This window comes from Crocodylus siamensis, chromosome 4, assembly GCF_052110815.1.
Source record: "Crocodylus siamensis isolate JL-2025a chromosome 4, ASM5211081v1, whole genome shotgun sequence".
NCBI lineage: Eukaryota > Metazoa > Chordata > Crocodylia > Crocodylidae > Crocodylus > Crocodylus siamensis.
This window is the reverse complement of record NC_143398.1, coordinates 54,126,120-54,140,214: the sequence shown is the minus strand read 5'-3', so window position 1 is coordinate 54,140,214 and position 14,095 is coordinate 54,126,120.

Here is a 14,095-nt window from a genome sequence, read left to right as displayed (position 1 = left end):
CATATGATAATAGCAGACTTGATTACTGAAACTGAGTGGTCCATTTTAATAGAAAATTAGGGCTGGAGGGGACCTCAAGAAGTAATCTTGTCTAACCCCCTCCTCAAAACGGGACCATCCCCAACCATATCATCCAACTCAAGCCTTTGTCTAGCTGGGTCTTATTACAACTTCTCTGGGTAACCTGTTCCAGTGCTCTACTACTCTCCTAGTGAGAAAGTTGTTCCTAATATATAGCTTCAACTTCCCTTGCTGCAACTTGAGACGGTTGCTTCTTGTTTTGTCATCCGCCACAACTGTGAACAGTTTAGCTCCATCCTCTTTTGAACCCCGCTTCAGGTAGTTGAAGGATGCTATTAATTCCCCCTCATCTCCAGACTAAATAAGCCCAGTTCCCTCAGCCTCTCCTCAGAAGTCCTGTGACCTGGCCCCTTAACCATTTTATTGTCCTCTACTTTACTCTCTCTCCAATTTGTCCACATCCTTTTTGTGGGGAGAGAGGGGAATGGACACAGGACTCTTACTAGTGCCAAATAAAGGGGAAGAATCACTTCCCCCTATGTATTTTACAACACTTCTACTCATGCAGCCCAGTATGCAGTTGCTCTTCTTGGCAACAAGGGCACACTGCTAGCTTGTATTTGGCTTATTGTCCACTGTAACCCCAGGTCTTATTCTGCAGAACTGCTGCTTAGCCAGTCAGTCCCCAGCCTGTACCAGTGGATGGGATTCTTCTGTCCTAAGTGCAGGACTTTGTACTTGTCCTTGTTGAACTTCAGGAGATGTTGTTTGGTCCAATCCTCCAATTTGTCTAGGTCTCTGAATCCTAGCTCTACAGCTTGGGGTCATCTGCATATCCCCACAGCTTGGTGTCATCTGCAAACTTGCTGAGGGTGCACTCCATTCCATCTTCCAGGTCACTGATGAAGATATTGAACAAAACAGTCCCAGGACCAACCTCCTGGGGCACTCCACTTGACACCAGCTGCCAACTAGGCATTGAGCCATTGATTACTACCCTCTAAGCTTGCTGATCCAGCCACTTTTCTATCCACCTTACAGTCCATTCATCCAACCCATACTTCCTTATCTTTCTTGTGAGAATTGTACAAATTCATCAAATTTTATTTATTCAACATGTTCCAAGTTGCATCTGTAGGTTACATTTTCATACCAGACTCCTAAAACCTCCTCTTCAGGCACCACTCTAACTAGCAGAACCATACCTTTTGGGTGAGGAGAGAAAATGAATCTAGCAAATCTTTTTGCTCATACTGCCATCAGCTGTCATCACCCTGTGCACAGGTGTGTAGTAGTTGAATGGAGATGGAGGGAGGTGGGTAAGTAAGGTTCCACAAGCTTATACATCAGTATCTCACATTTGCAAGATGTTTGCTTTGAATTTATGCTGATAGTTATCAATTGATCTAATAATAGGTGGTGCATTATGCACTCTGGGAAGAAGCAACACAAAATGATCTGCTATACAAGAGAAGTAAATTGCTTGTTCAATGGGTTTTGCAGAAATACAATGTGGAGCTGAAATGTTTGTTTTGTGTCAGTGTTCCCTTTTTTGCCATGCCTTAGAGATAAATATGTTACTTGAGGTCTAACTGTGAGCTTCATATATAAACTCTCACAGGGTCAAGCTCCTCAGTTAATCCGGAAAATGAATTCAAGTCAGTTGCTCTACTTTGGTTCTTAGCATCAATACTTACATTTTGGATGTGTAACCCAGCCTAGGAGAGCGTAGGGGTCTATCCTGCTCTAGTCTACATAAGCAGTGCAGAAGGCGGATCTAAATGAAATGCTCCTGCAGAGAATGGAATGCAAACACTAAGATTCCTTCATGGCTGTTTGCTAATAAAAATAAGAAAGTGACCATCTACCCTGATCCCTTCCTATTTTTCTCTTTTGCCTTCTGTTTTGCATAGTATGCCATCTCCATTATTCCTATTTTTCCCATTCAGCAGTGGCTGCAGTTAAAATCTTTTGTAGCAATTTAGTTTCTCCATTGTGCAAATAGGAAATAACTTGCAAAAGCTTTCAAAATGAAGACACTTTCAGTGCCTTCACTTTCTTCCTTCTCTCCTGTCTCACCCCAGCTCCCTTTCTTTCTCCCCATTCTTGTAGGGCGAGTCTCAGCCCCAGCAGCATTCTCACCTGGAGAGATGAGTGGTGCATAAAAGGATGATATCACTCAGGGGTTATCTCAACTTTTTTTTTGTATGCACTATTGCAAAATACACACATCTTTGATTTAGCTGGATTACTGTTAGGCCTCAAGCATTCCTGTAAAGTAGGTGAAAATAGTGTGTAGTTTTGAGACAAGTAGATACAACTCAGTTATAGCCACAGAAGCACAGAACATGACCTTGAGAAAAAGCCTAATGAGAATGTTTTGGGTTAGATTTATGGTTTAAAAGGGCCTGGAACTGTGAAATAAAGAAAATTTCTTGTTGTCTGATTGCTTCCAAGTGAAGGGAAACATGACTTTGTCAATAAACAGGACTGCATACCGGATTCTGTTCTATTAACTTGAAGGGCCTGCTGGAACCCAAAAATTGCAAAATATGGTCCACAGGCCACATTCAGCCTGCCAAAGTGTTTTGTCCTACCCACAGTGGGTCCCTTGGCCCTGCCCAGCCCTGCCTGGGAACTCTGGTCCATCTACCCTGCACCCACCTGGTGGGGTTGGGACTTGAGAGCAGGGCACATGGGTTTGGAGCTGCAGGTAGGAGTCGCATCCAAGAGTGGGATGGGTGGGCAGAGCTGGGACTGTGGGCCAGTGACACTGCAGGCCAAGGGCCGAGGGTAGTGCCATGATCTGCTCCCTGCATGCCCCTGTGATGGGTGCCGATTCTGTGGACAGGGGTATGTGGGGAGTGGATCGCAGCTCTGCCGCTGGCCCCATGCTGATGTAACAAAAAGTCCCTTCTTGCCCGCACCCTTCACTTTGTGCATTTCTTTTTCCTTCTGAGTTTTGACAGAGACCTAGCACACTCACTGCATGGGTGTAGCAAGGCTCAGAGCAAGCCAGAAAGCTGAAATGGCTTTCTGTAGAAGAAACCTATGACCCCAGCTGACTTCCTGCCCTTAGGGCAGGGGGCTGGACTCGATCTCCTGAGGTCCCTTCCGGCCCTGATGTCTATGAAATCTATGAAACCTACAAGCTACCTACATATTGATTTGAGCTGTGTCACTAAAGAAAACCAAAGAACTAAAATATCCACTTCAAAGACTGTAAATGTATCCTGATGTTAATCTAACTTACTTGCTGTCCTCAGTAACCTTTGATCCTCACATTGCAATTTTATATATTTCTCACAGTGCGTTTTTATATTTCATCTGTCTTATCTTTACCATGGCATTTTGTATTTTAGATCTTATATTTTTAAAGCTTTAAGGAATATACTACCTGTAGAATGAAGTTACACCCTGGACCATTGTTAAAAAACTGCATTGAAACTGTAATTGTAAAGTGATAAAATCTGCTATATTGGGATGGTCCCTTGAGTGAATGTGAGTATGCATGAGTCAGCAGGAGAAAGCAAGAGTCTCTGGCTGTTAGTTGACAATAGCCTAGCCAGAGGAACTTGTTACAAAACTCTACAAGCCATCTTAAGCTAATCAAGCCTTCTGAAACCTGCAAGGGCACAGCCATTGAATCAATCCAGTCAAGGGCGGACGCCTGAAACTGCACTAGTGGGTGGAACCCCAGTGACGGTGACTGACAGCTGTCATGCACTACTCCAAGACCCACGTGGGACAGTGACCTCCAGATTAGGCTGCCAAGATAATGCTGGGGGATCACACGAGTCTGCCAAAAAGGGATAAAATGCAGTAAAGTGTGACCCTCAGTGGCATCCCCTCATCCCTTACCCAACCTACTGAGAAAGAAGGACTAGCAAGTGACCACCTTCTGGAGAAGACATCACCCTGGAGGAAGCTGACCATTGACAGCAAACTCCAGCCCCCCAAATAGGTACCAACCAACATTGGTTCTACACTACTATTGCAGCAATTGTGTGTGCATCAGTGTGTTAGGGTCATCAGTACCCTTCATAACTCAAGGTTTGCATTTATAACTTTATTTCATGTCCTGTACAATAAATTAGAATTTATTATGATCCTGTGAGTTGGTCCTTTGTAGCCAATGTGACTTCCCTGTGTTCCCGATCTCTGGCCCTGCCCATCTGTCGTGCTGCTGGATGTGGTTCCCCACCCACCTATGGCCCCATCGTGTCCACCTGGCCACATGCACTCCCCATGTGGGTCCCAGCTGGTCTCCAGGATCACTGGGCAGTGACAGGGGAGGACTGTGGCCCAGGGCAGAGCCATAGTCTGCTCCTTGCACACCCCTGTCTGCAGAACCAGTGTCTGTTGCAGATATGTGTATGTAGTGGATTGTGGCTCTGCCCTAGGCCCAGCCCTGTGCTGTCACTGCCCCATGATCCTGATCCCACCCCTGGCCTGCCTGCCTGTCCCATGCCTGGATGCCTGCAGCCCCATTCCAGCTGCCTGGGCCAGGGTTGGGGATAGGGAGGAGGGGTGCTGATCCAGCTTGCAACAGCTCACTAAAACTTCTTAAGTGGCCCTTGGGCCAAAATAATTGCCCACTCCTGGAATAGGTCAATATGAAAAACAGGTAATCATTGTACACCTGTCCTGAAACCTCTTATTGCTAACATAACAAAGTACTGAGATGGCAAGGACTGTAAATTTGAAAGAGGGAGTATGACCACATTAATGTGTTTACAAGTTGCAGAAATCATGCAGATATGCATTATTTATGTCTGCTGTATCCAGAAGACATGTCTCTTATTTCCAGTATGTGGCCAACTGTCACTTTACACTCCTTAAGTACTGTAAAATAACAGCTGTCACACCTCCCAAGAACAACAAACAGTCTATTTAAAAAAAGGATAATAAATTTGATTACCTGAGATCTAGCCAGGGGAAAGGAGAGGTCCAGAGAAATCTTGCATTACACATCAGTAATTTTACTGCATGATATAGAACACAATGAAACATCCTGTAGTGACTGTATTTATTTTAAAGCTATAATGCTGCATTCCCAAGGCAAATAAGTACAGAAATTAGGCATGAAAAAACCCATTAGTCATTTAGTAAACCTTCCTGAAAAAGCAGGCTTGTTTGTTCCCCACAGAATGCTTTTGAAGGCTTTATTCTGTTTCAGATTCCAGTAAACAAGCAAAGAGGCTTCCACCATTTTCTGTGAGAGAGAGTGCTTTTTTTTTTGCGTTATTGGAAGTTTGTTGCCTTAGAAATTTATTGGGATTCTGCTCTTGATGTTTGTTTTATAATTTTTATTTTGGTTTTTGTAAGTATTGTTGCATCTTATGGAGCAAAGAATCTCACCTTTTTACAGCTGTGAATAAGGATTTCATGAATAACTTTTCATGATGAAAGCTGGAGCATAAACCAGGCACTAGCAATTTTGCGATGAGGGAATTTTTTTAGGTTCATATGGACTTAGTCAATTAATGGTAAATAGGAGTTTCTATTGTGTAGGTTTTTGCCTGTCCATTTCATAACAAATTTCAGAATATCACTAAACTACAAATGCACCAGTGCTTTCAAGTTAATATTAGTTGTGTATTATGTTAAATAATATTGCTTCTTTCATATTTACTTTTTTCAAATATTTGCAAATGCTTGTATTTCTTCAGACAAACTATATTTATCTCTCTCTACCTACTAATAATTTGCTCTCTTGCTCTACCCTGATCTTCCTCAAGCTTGTTAATAAGTTTCTGTTCCATCTGTTGTCCAAAAATAAGTGCCATGTTCAAGTGCATGCTTATCAGAATGGCATTATCCCTTTGTTTTGAGATGTGGTGCCATATGAATCCAGTCCCAGATTATATCATTGTTCAATCATATCACATCAACTAAGTTCTAACATGCTGTTCACTATTTTCCCTAGTTCTAATTTGGTACAGCTACTCTTCACAGTAAATCTTTCTTTTGCACAGGTGAGATTCAGATTGCCACTAGATGCATTAATGTTCCTTTCTTTGCTTTTCTTTTCTTTGATGCCCATATTTGTGATTCTTCTCAGTCTAGACTGACAAACCTATTCTCTTCACAGGTAATTAAATCTGTGGCAAACAGGAAGTAACAAAATCAGATAAGAATTAAAGATACTTGGACATATTCGAAGAACTTGTCCAAAATATCTTTTCTAGCCTAGCTTATTTCCATTCATCATCTTCTAATTTGTTACTACACGTTTGCTATATGTAGAGGACAGTATTCTTTAAAATCAGAAACTATGTACACTTTCATTCTTTTCTGTCTTGGGAAATTAGCGCACCATGAAGAAACAATATTGGTTTTAATTATAGTATCTTCTTTTGCCCCCTTAACTAACGAAACTGAACTTGGTCAATGAATTTTTACATGTATAGAATCGATTTAGTTAATTTGCAGAGGTTAATTGTTAAGATACCCTGAAGCTTCTTCAGTTAATCAATGTATTAGTCATTAAGATGCTTTTATATGCCTTCAACCACTCTGTCTCAAAAATATGCAGATAGTACTGTCTCCTGGCATTGTAAGTATATTAGTTTTGAAAAGCCAAATTTATGGATCTGAGGAGCTGGGCCTTAATGACTGGATCCTCAGGCATTATACTGTACATTTATTCCAAAGCAAGTGGCTGAGCCATAGCATTAAGGAAGCTCTCTGTTAGTATAGTTTCATAGTTTATAGATGGAGACGCATACTACAGTGAGCAAAGGAATGTGCCGGAAGTGTCAAATTTTGTATCTGTAATAAAGGTGGGCCTGAAGCTACACAGCTAAGTGGTGAGGAAAATCTGAGTTGCCACAGCAACCAAGGCAGCCAAGAGACAATTAGCTCCTCTTCTTTTACACTCTGGTCAAAGCTAGTTGAGATAGTGAAGGAAACTGACTTAATGATGAGGGCACAGATAGATTTTGGGTGTCCAAGAGTGGCTATGTGCTGCCATGTATGGAGGGGAGAAGCCAGGCCTTATTGGTAAGGACCTACCAAATTTGAGATTTCACATATTCCGTGAAATCCAGCATTCCCTGTGAAATCTGGGCAATGCATGTGGAATTTGCAGGGGGGGGGAAAAAAGGAAAAAAACATATGGAAAAGAAAATGCTGGCTCCTTAGAGGGATCCAACAGTCCACAGCATGCTGAGGCAGCCCGGTGAGGTGGGAAGGCGGGGGCTGCCTGCTTAAAGGGCCACAGGCAAGATGGCTGTCCCACGCCTTGCTGCTGATTGTCATGACTCTCTGCCAGTTGGTGCTGAGGGGCATGGCTGCGTGATGGGCAGTCCTTGCAGCCAATTAGCAGGTATGGGTGGGAGCACATGGCAGGCAGCCCCTATAGTCAATCAGCAGCAAGAGGCAGGGCCCCTCAGCTAACCAGAGGCATGTGGGGGGCCACTGCACTTCACCTGTGAAATAGCGATCCAGGCCTGTATTCTCTCCATGAAATTGGGGGGGCAGCCCTGAAAATTAGGTGGAACTAATTATTGGGTTGATGAGCCCAAGAGATTTGAATGCTTGAATGTGTGAATTGCTTGAAAACCTGAGGGGATTTGGAAATTATCTACCAATATGTCATAACTGATACCCAACTCATAGATGAAGGAGGGATATTTTTGACAGAGGTTAAAAAGGGAATAGTTAACTAGCTGGTTAAAGGTGTGAACCAGTTAGCCTCCGTATTTGCTGGTACCTCCTTGTGGTAGATGCTGTACTGGTAATTATCCCACAAGAGCTCTTGTTTCCCAATAAGCTAGTCCTAAGGGAAACCTTTTCCCAAAGAAGCTGCTGGTTCTCCTATAGGATCCTGTCTGTCTGTCTGTCTATCCCCATATATAGATATATATATAAAACTTTACTCATGCAAATAATTTATTTCAAAGACGCTATTTGAAGGGAAAAGGTTTATTCAAGGGTCTCATTCAACCTCTAATCTTTCTCACCTCAGGAGCTGACCTGGAGGAGGAAGTCAGAAGTCTGCATGTCTTTGACTTCTTTTTGGTTCCACAGTTTTACAAACTGCCTGGCTGAAGGCATGACTGAGCTGCCAAAGGGAACACTGATTGATAGCTCACTGACACATATATTTAAGAGCTGCAAAGATTATATATGCTGCCAACTTCTACCAGTTTCAAAGTTATGAGGTAAGTGGCCAGTGTGGTTGCAGAGAATTGGGGCAGTCTCATTAGCCAGGGATCAGGGGAAGGTGTGGTAACTCAAGTGCTTGGCTCAGCCAGGCTTGCTTGATCAAAGTCCCTGACACCTAGCAAATGTAGACCATGTACAGTGCATTCTTTCTGCAGGTTTCAGTGACCACTTCAAAACACAAAACACTTAAATTCTCAGCTGTGCCAGAGCCATGTTTAAGGAAAATCAAGGAGAGGGAATAGGAATGATTTTATTTTTTGGTACCATCAAAGGATCAAATCAGATTTTGGCTTGCATTAGAGTGACCCATAGATAGGGGATCAGAATAACTGATTTATTTCCTCTAAAAAAGCTAAAACAGTATTTTTATTTTCTGTATTTTTAGACTGTTGTCTTTAAAGCTACTATTAATACTCTAGAAATGAAAGACTAACATCTAGAGAAAGATGGGGGAAATCAAGAACTGAATGATGTGAGAACCATTTTAGAGAGAGGGGACTTCAAGTTGATTTGCTGGAAGATAAAATTTGTCATCTCTCTGGGCTCTTTTATAAAGAAGGATTAAGCCCACACAGCATTTTTTATTCTACTGCAATTGATAGTTCCTATAACTTGTTTGTCTGTGTTACAGATCCTCAGCTGGTGTAGCAATGTCACTACTGGAGGTGCAGTTTTTGTCTGAGGAAGGAGAGTTTCTGCTGCTAGCTACCTTGCCTCGGTAGACATATGTTGATAAAAAAAAACATTCCTCTGTTGCCATAGTGGCTTTTATGGTGGGGAGTTTGTTGGCATAGCTATGTCTGCTAGGGGTGTGTATGATAACCCAAGCTGAGGAATGAGTTCTCTTTAACTTGAGCAAGCCAACTATCAGTGGCATAGGGAGCTCATTGAACACTTGGGGCAGAGGAGGGAGGAGAAAAGAGGGTGGCAGTGAGGGTATGCCAAATACAGTAGACCGGGGGAGAGTAGAGAGCACCATTCTGTTTACTCCATTTGTCCTCTGCCCCCCCAGATACATTGGCATGGCACTGAGTTGCACGGCTCCTGTGGCTGGGCAGTAGTAGTGCAGGGCTTCCCCTGATGCCTTGTTTGGTGTGGTGCTGTACTGCCCCCAGATACATTGTTTGGTGCGGTGGTATACTGCCCAGCTTTCGTGTGTGACCAGACGGGGGCAGCACAGGGCTTCCCCTGTCACAGGAAAGACTCCTGGTGAGTGGGTCCTAGAGCAGTTATTTTACTGCCAACTATAGCTTGAGGGAAAGGAGGGCAAGGTGTAGACAAAGGAAACTATTTGTGTCAGCAGGCATCACTGTTGTGCAGAATCTTGCTGTACATAGACAAGTTCCAGTTTGCAGCTTGGGAGACAGGCACTGCAGCCTGTATTCTTCTCTTTCATAGCAAATGGACAGGGAGTAGGTGGAGGCATATGCCAGCCTCAAATACACAGGCAAGAGTGGGCAGTACTGTAGCAACTAAGTTTGGTGCCGGGGCAAAGCCTGCAGTGGCAGCCTGCCCTCACCCCACACATACCCCCCATGCTTGCCCAGGAGTATACACAGCAGCGGCCTGCTGTTCTTCCCCTATCCCCTGCACTCCCCCAAACAAGCTGCTTGCAGCTGTGTCCCGTGACCCGCTTGAGCTGAGCAGTACCTGTTGGTGCCCCTTTGCTTCAGTTCCCAGGGCAGTCGCCTTGCTTGCCCCCTCCCCCCCTTGCTACAGCACTGAGAGTATGGGAACAGTTTGCAAAGAATTCTTCCTTCTTCCACTTGCAACAGAGGAGTCCAGGGAGGAACTCTTCATCCACTTCCTTCCTAGTGCACTTCCTGTGTGGGTGCAGCCTTTCTATCCTATTTGCAATCTTAAGGCATTACTTAAACCTGAATGAGGAAAACATAAGTGTGAACATTTTCCTTTAGAAGAAAAAAAGACTCCTCCTTAGTCTTGGCATTACAGTCTAATCCAGCAGTTCTCAACCTATTCAAGCCACTGCCTCTGCTTACATCAGTGGTGCTCCTCTAGGGTACTGCCATCAGGTGAAACAGTCTCATGAGCCTCATGCAGAGCCACATCGGGGAGCAGCGGTGGCAGGAACTGGCATTCTTGCATGAACATAGGAATATAAGAACTGCTATGTTGTTGCTCAGTACCCTGCATCAGACAGTGGCAGAGAGGGAGATGCTGAAAGGGAAAGTGAACTAGGTATGACCAGAGTTTTTTTCCATTGTTCCTCTCTCACTTGCAACCTCCAGCATTTAAAGTCTAAGAAGTTCTGATTCAGAGCCTGTATCTCTAACTCCCATGCTCAATAGCTACTGATACATCTTTCCTCTAAGAATCTCTCCAGTCCCTTTTCGAATCTGGCTAAACTGGCAACTTCCACAGTGTCCTGTGGCAATGAGCTCTACACTTTAATTACATGTGTGTGAGAGAGGACTTCCTTTTGTTAATTTTAAATTTACTACCTACTGGTTTCATTTATACCCCTTGACCTCAAACTCTTACACTGAGAGAGTAAATAATAGATCCCTACTTAATGCTCTTCACCATTTACTATTTTGTAATTCCCTACCCCCGTCAAGCATCTCTTTTCTAAACTGAATAGGCCTGACCTCTTTAGTCCCTCCTTATATGGAAGCCCTTCCCTTCCTAATCATTAAGTTTTTCCAATAAACCTAGTTATTCATTAGAGTGGCCCAAAGATAGGGGATCAGATGAACTGATTTATGTCCTCTAATGCAGTGCTGGCTCATGCAGCAGTCCTTTCCAGCACCATTTCACATGCCTCTCCTGGAAATAGAGGCCTGCAGGACAGTTCCACTTGGCTGATTTATCTCCTGCTGCTGCTAGGTGAAATTGTCCTGTATGCCTCTATTTGCTGGAGGAGCATTAGGGGTTGGACTAGGAAGGAGTGCCAGCTCCTGCCACAGCTGCTTTCTGATTGGGCTCCTCACAAGGTGCACAGAGCAGTTTCCCTTGCTGGTGGTGATTCAGCAGCAGCAGCAGACTGGTTTAGTCAGAAGTTTAAGTCCAGGTATCTAAATTAGTCTCAGTTATATTCAGAAGGAAACTTACTTTTGCTCTAAATATTGAAAATTACCCGTTTTTAGGCTTCTGACAGTTTAGCATGCTTTACATGTCTCACCCAGTTGCCAAGGGTGAGGCTTATCCAGCCTTTTGAGCCTGTGCAAAACATAACACATTGGGGCTGCTACCAGACAGAAGTAGTAACACATCAACAACAGGACCATAGTACTCAAAAGCACTTCTCAGGAGGGTTATTTTAGCTTTCAATCACTAACGCTTTTAGTGCCAAAGCTGCTTTTAAAAAATGTCTCTTATAATAGAGAGATTTTTGACCTTTTTATTTTAAAATCTCCCAGTGCTCCAAAATAACTGAATACTTTTTTTTTTGCAAACTGTAAAAGGTTAAGGAGGAGAGAGCCATCTGGGTCAGAAAAATGTCATGCATAATGGCAAGGTGTAAGGACTGAACATGGGAGTGTTGAAAGGAGGTTTGGAATTGATATGCATCTGCAACGAGGTACTTACTGTTCCTGTTATAATGTAAAATAGCGTGGCTTATAACATGGAATGTGTATGTTTAAGTATCAGTAAATGATGTATTAATTTAGTTATGCATCTGCAAATTAGTCGGTACAAGATAACCACAGAGAAATCTTTCACACTTTATGTAAATGTGAAAAAAATTGAAATGTCAGAAAAAAGTTACTCTACAATTTCTCCACTGGATGGAGACAGTACACTAAACCTTGTAAGCATGCATTTTAATAAGGGAGCTGTTATGAAATGTCTTACAGTGAAAGGATTGCATGCAACAGCACACACTGCAGCAACAAATAGTGGAATGTCTGCTAGATTTCTACATCAAATTATATCCATTGTTACTTTTAAGGCCTGTTTTTGAGTTATCTTTGTAATGAAAAAAGATAGGATTAGCAAGAATCTTTCCTCTCTGTACATTTGCCCCAAAGAGAAAACCGAGCAAAGGATTGTGCTGCTCTTTCTTATCCTTTTGTCACTGATGTCATAGGATTTTTATTCCAGGTTCTTATGATTTTGCAGGCTGTATCTATTCAGTAAACCTACTATAAGCCAGAGTGGAAGTAGTGTAGCTGTTTCTGCAGTGTTTTAAGTGGCAATGACTATGCCAGTTAGGTTGCCTATGTTGTCACATAGATGTAGCTACATAGCTTCTAGTTTAGCTAGCAGCCTGCCTGGAGCAGCATATCATGCTTGAGTGCAGCTCGTAAGCACAATATGAACATGGCTACAAGGAGTTTCTTTCCAGTTTAGGTTGAAATGCTGAACTTCAGCAGCCAGATGCCACTGTAGGAAGTTTGAACTACAAGGGTAGGACTGCAGTTCACATTGCCTTAGCACTACCAGCTACAGTACTTGCTGTCTGCAGTGGAGTCATAGCAGGTGTTCTAGTGAGGGCAGGGCACTGGGGGGTCAGCAGTAGAGGCAACCTTTATTACCCTTTCCCCCAACATACACCCATGCGTGCTTCATTATCACTTAGCATTGTGTACTAAATGGATAAGACAGTCAGTAAAGACAGTTTCCAGCTGCACTTAGCTTTTATTACTTCTGAGCTCCTATGGTGGTAGGGTCAGTATCCAGAGAGGAGGCATTTGCCTGCTGCCAGTTGTAGGTGGAAGTAGCTGGGCTGAAGGCAAGGACACGCTATGCTACAGGTGAAGAAACTAAGGATGAGTACTTTATATGTAATGGTGGTGGTAGGGGAGAGCCAGGCCCTGAAGATTTCTGAGGAAGGGTCCTCAGCATCCATAAGAAGTAGGAGAGGACTTCTCTTCTCCTGCTTTATGGGTGTGTATGCACTTCTGTATGTTTTGGACAGCTTTGGTACCTGTTACAGTCACTACATTTCTTAGTGGTGCACTTAAAAAAAAGACAACTTCCATATATATAGGAGAGTTGGCCTGAAATATTATTGCTGCTCCATATTTCTAGGTTGCAAATTGATCACAGAATTTTAAAAATGAGGATTATATAAAAATAAGTTGTTTTAAAACCATAAAGGTCCCAAAAGCCAAATAGCACCTCTTGCAGCTGCTGCTTTGTGTTATATGCAGTAAATACATCTTCAGACAATTTTAAAATTTCATTTTGATGTGCACACTAAAAACTCCATAGGGGGGAAAAGATTCAATAACACTTTCCTGATAGCTGCTTGTCAGTTACACACCTGTGATTTTGTTCCCTAACTACACTAGCTATTAGACCTATTATGTACTAATTGCTTGAAAGTGCCTTTATATTTTCTTAAATTAAAGCCTTGGGAGTCTTTCCATTGACTTCAGCAGGTTTGGATTAGACCGATAAGGCTAGGTCCTTAAAAGTACTTAAACTACCAAGTGTTTAATGAAATCCTTGAAGCTCTGATTAGGTGCATAGACTCCCCTGTGTGATGCCTTGGGAAAGTATATGGAAAAGGTGCTAAGAAACCTGTAAAGCAAGGGGTATCTCAGCTAGTCATTACTGCTCTGGGTGTGCTGCTTGTGAACTGAAAACAAGGTGTCCATGTCTGTGCTTGGGGACAAAATATCAGTAGTTTAGAAGCAGGTTAACTGGCACAGTTACTTCACAAGTGTTAATAGGCCCACCGCAAGTGCCACACTGGTGAGCCTCTCTGTTTGTCTCTTCCAAATCCACCCTGTCTGCTATGTATTTATCCTTTGACCTGCATATGACTGTAAACTCTGAAAGGTTTTTTTAGTATCTTTCTGCTTGGCTGCTTTACAATAGATATGTGAGCTGTATTCATGAGATGCTCCTCCTGAATGAGGTTGTTTCGCATCTTCACAAACGCACAGAATTGGGCAGTATGTTTAGCCAACAAAGGTGTTGTGAGGGTGGG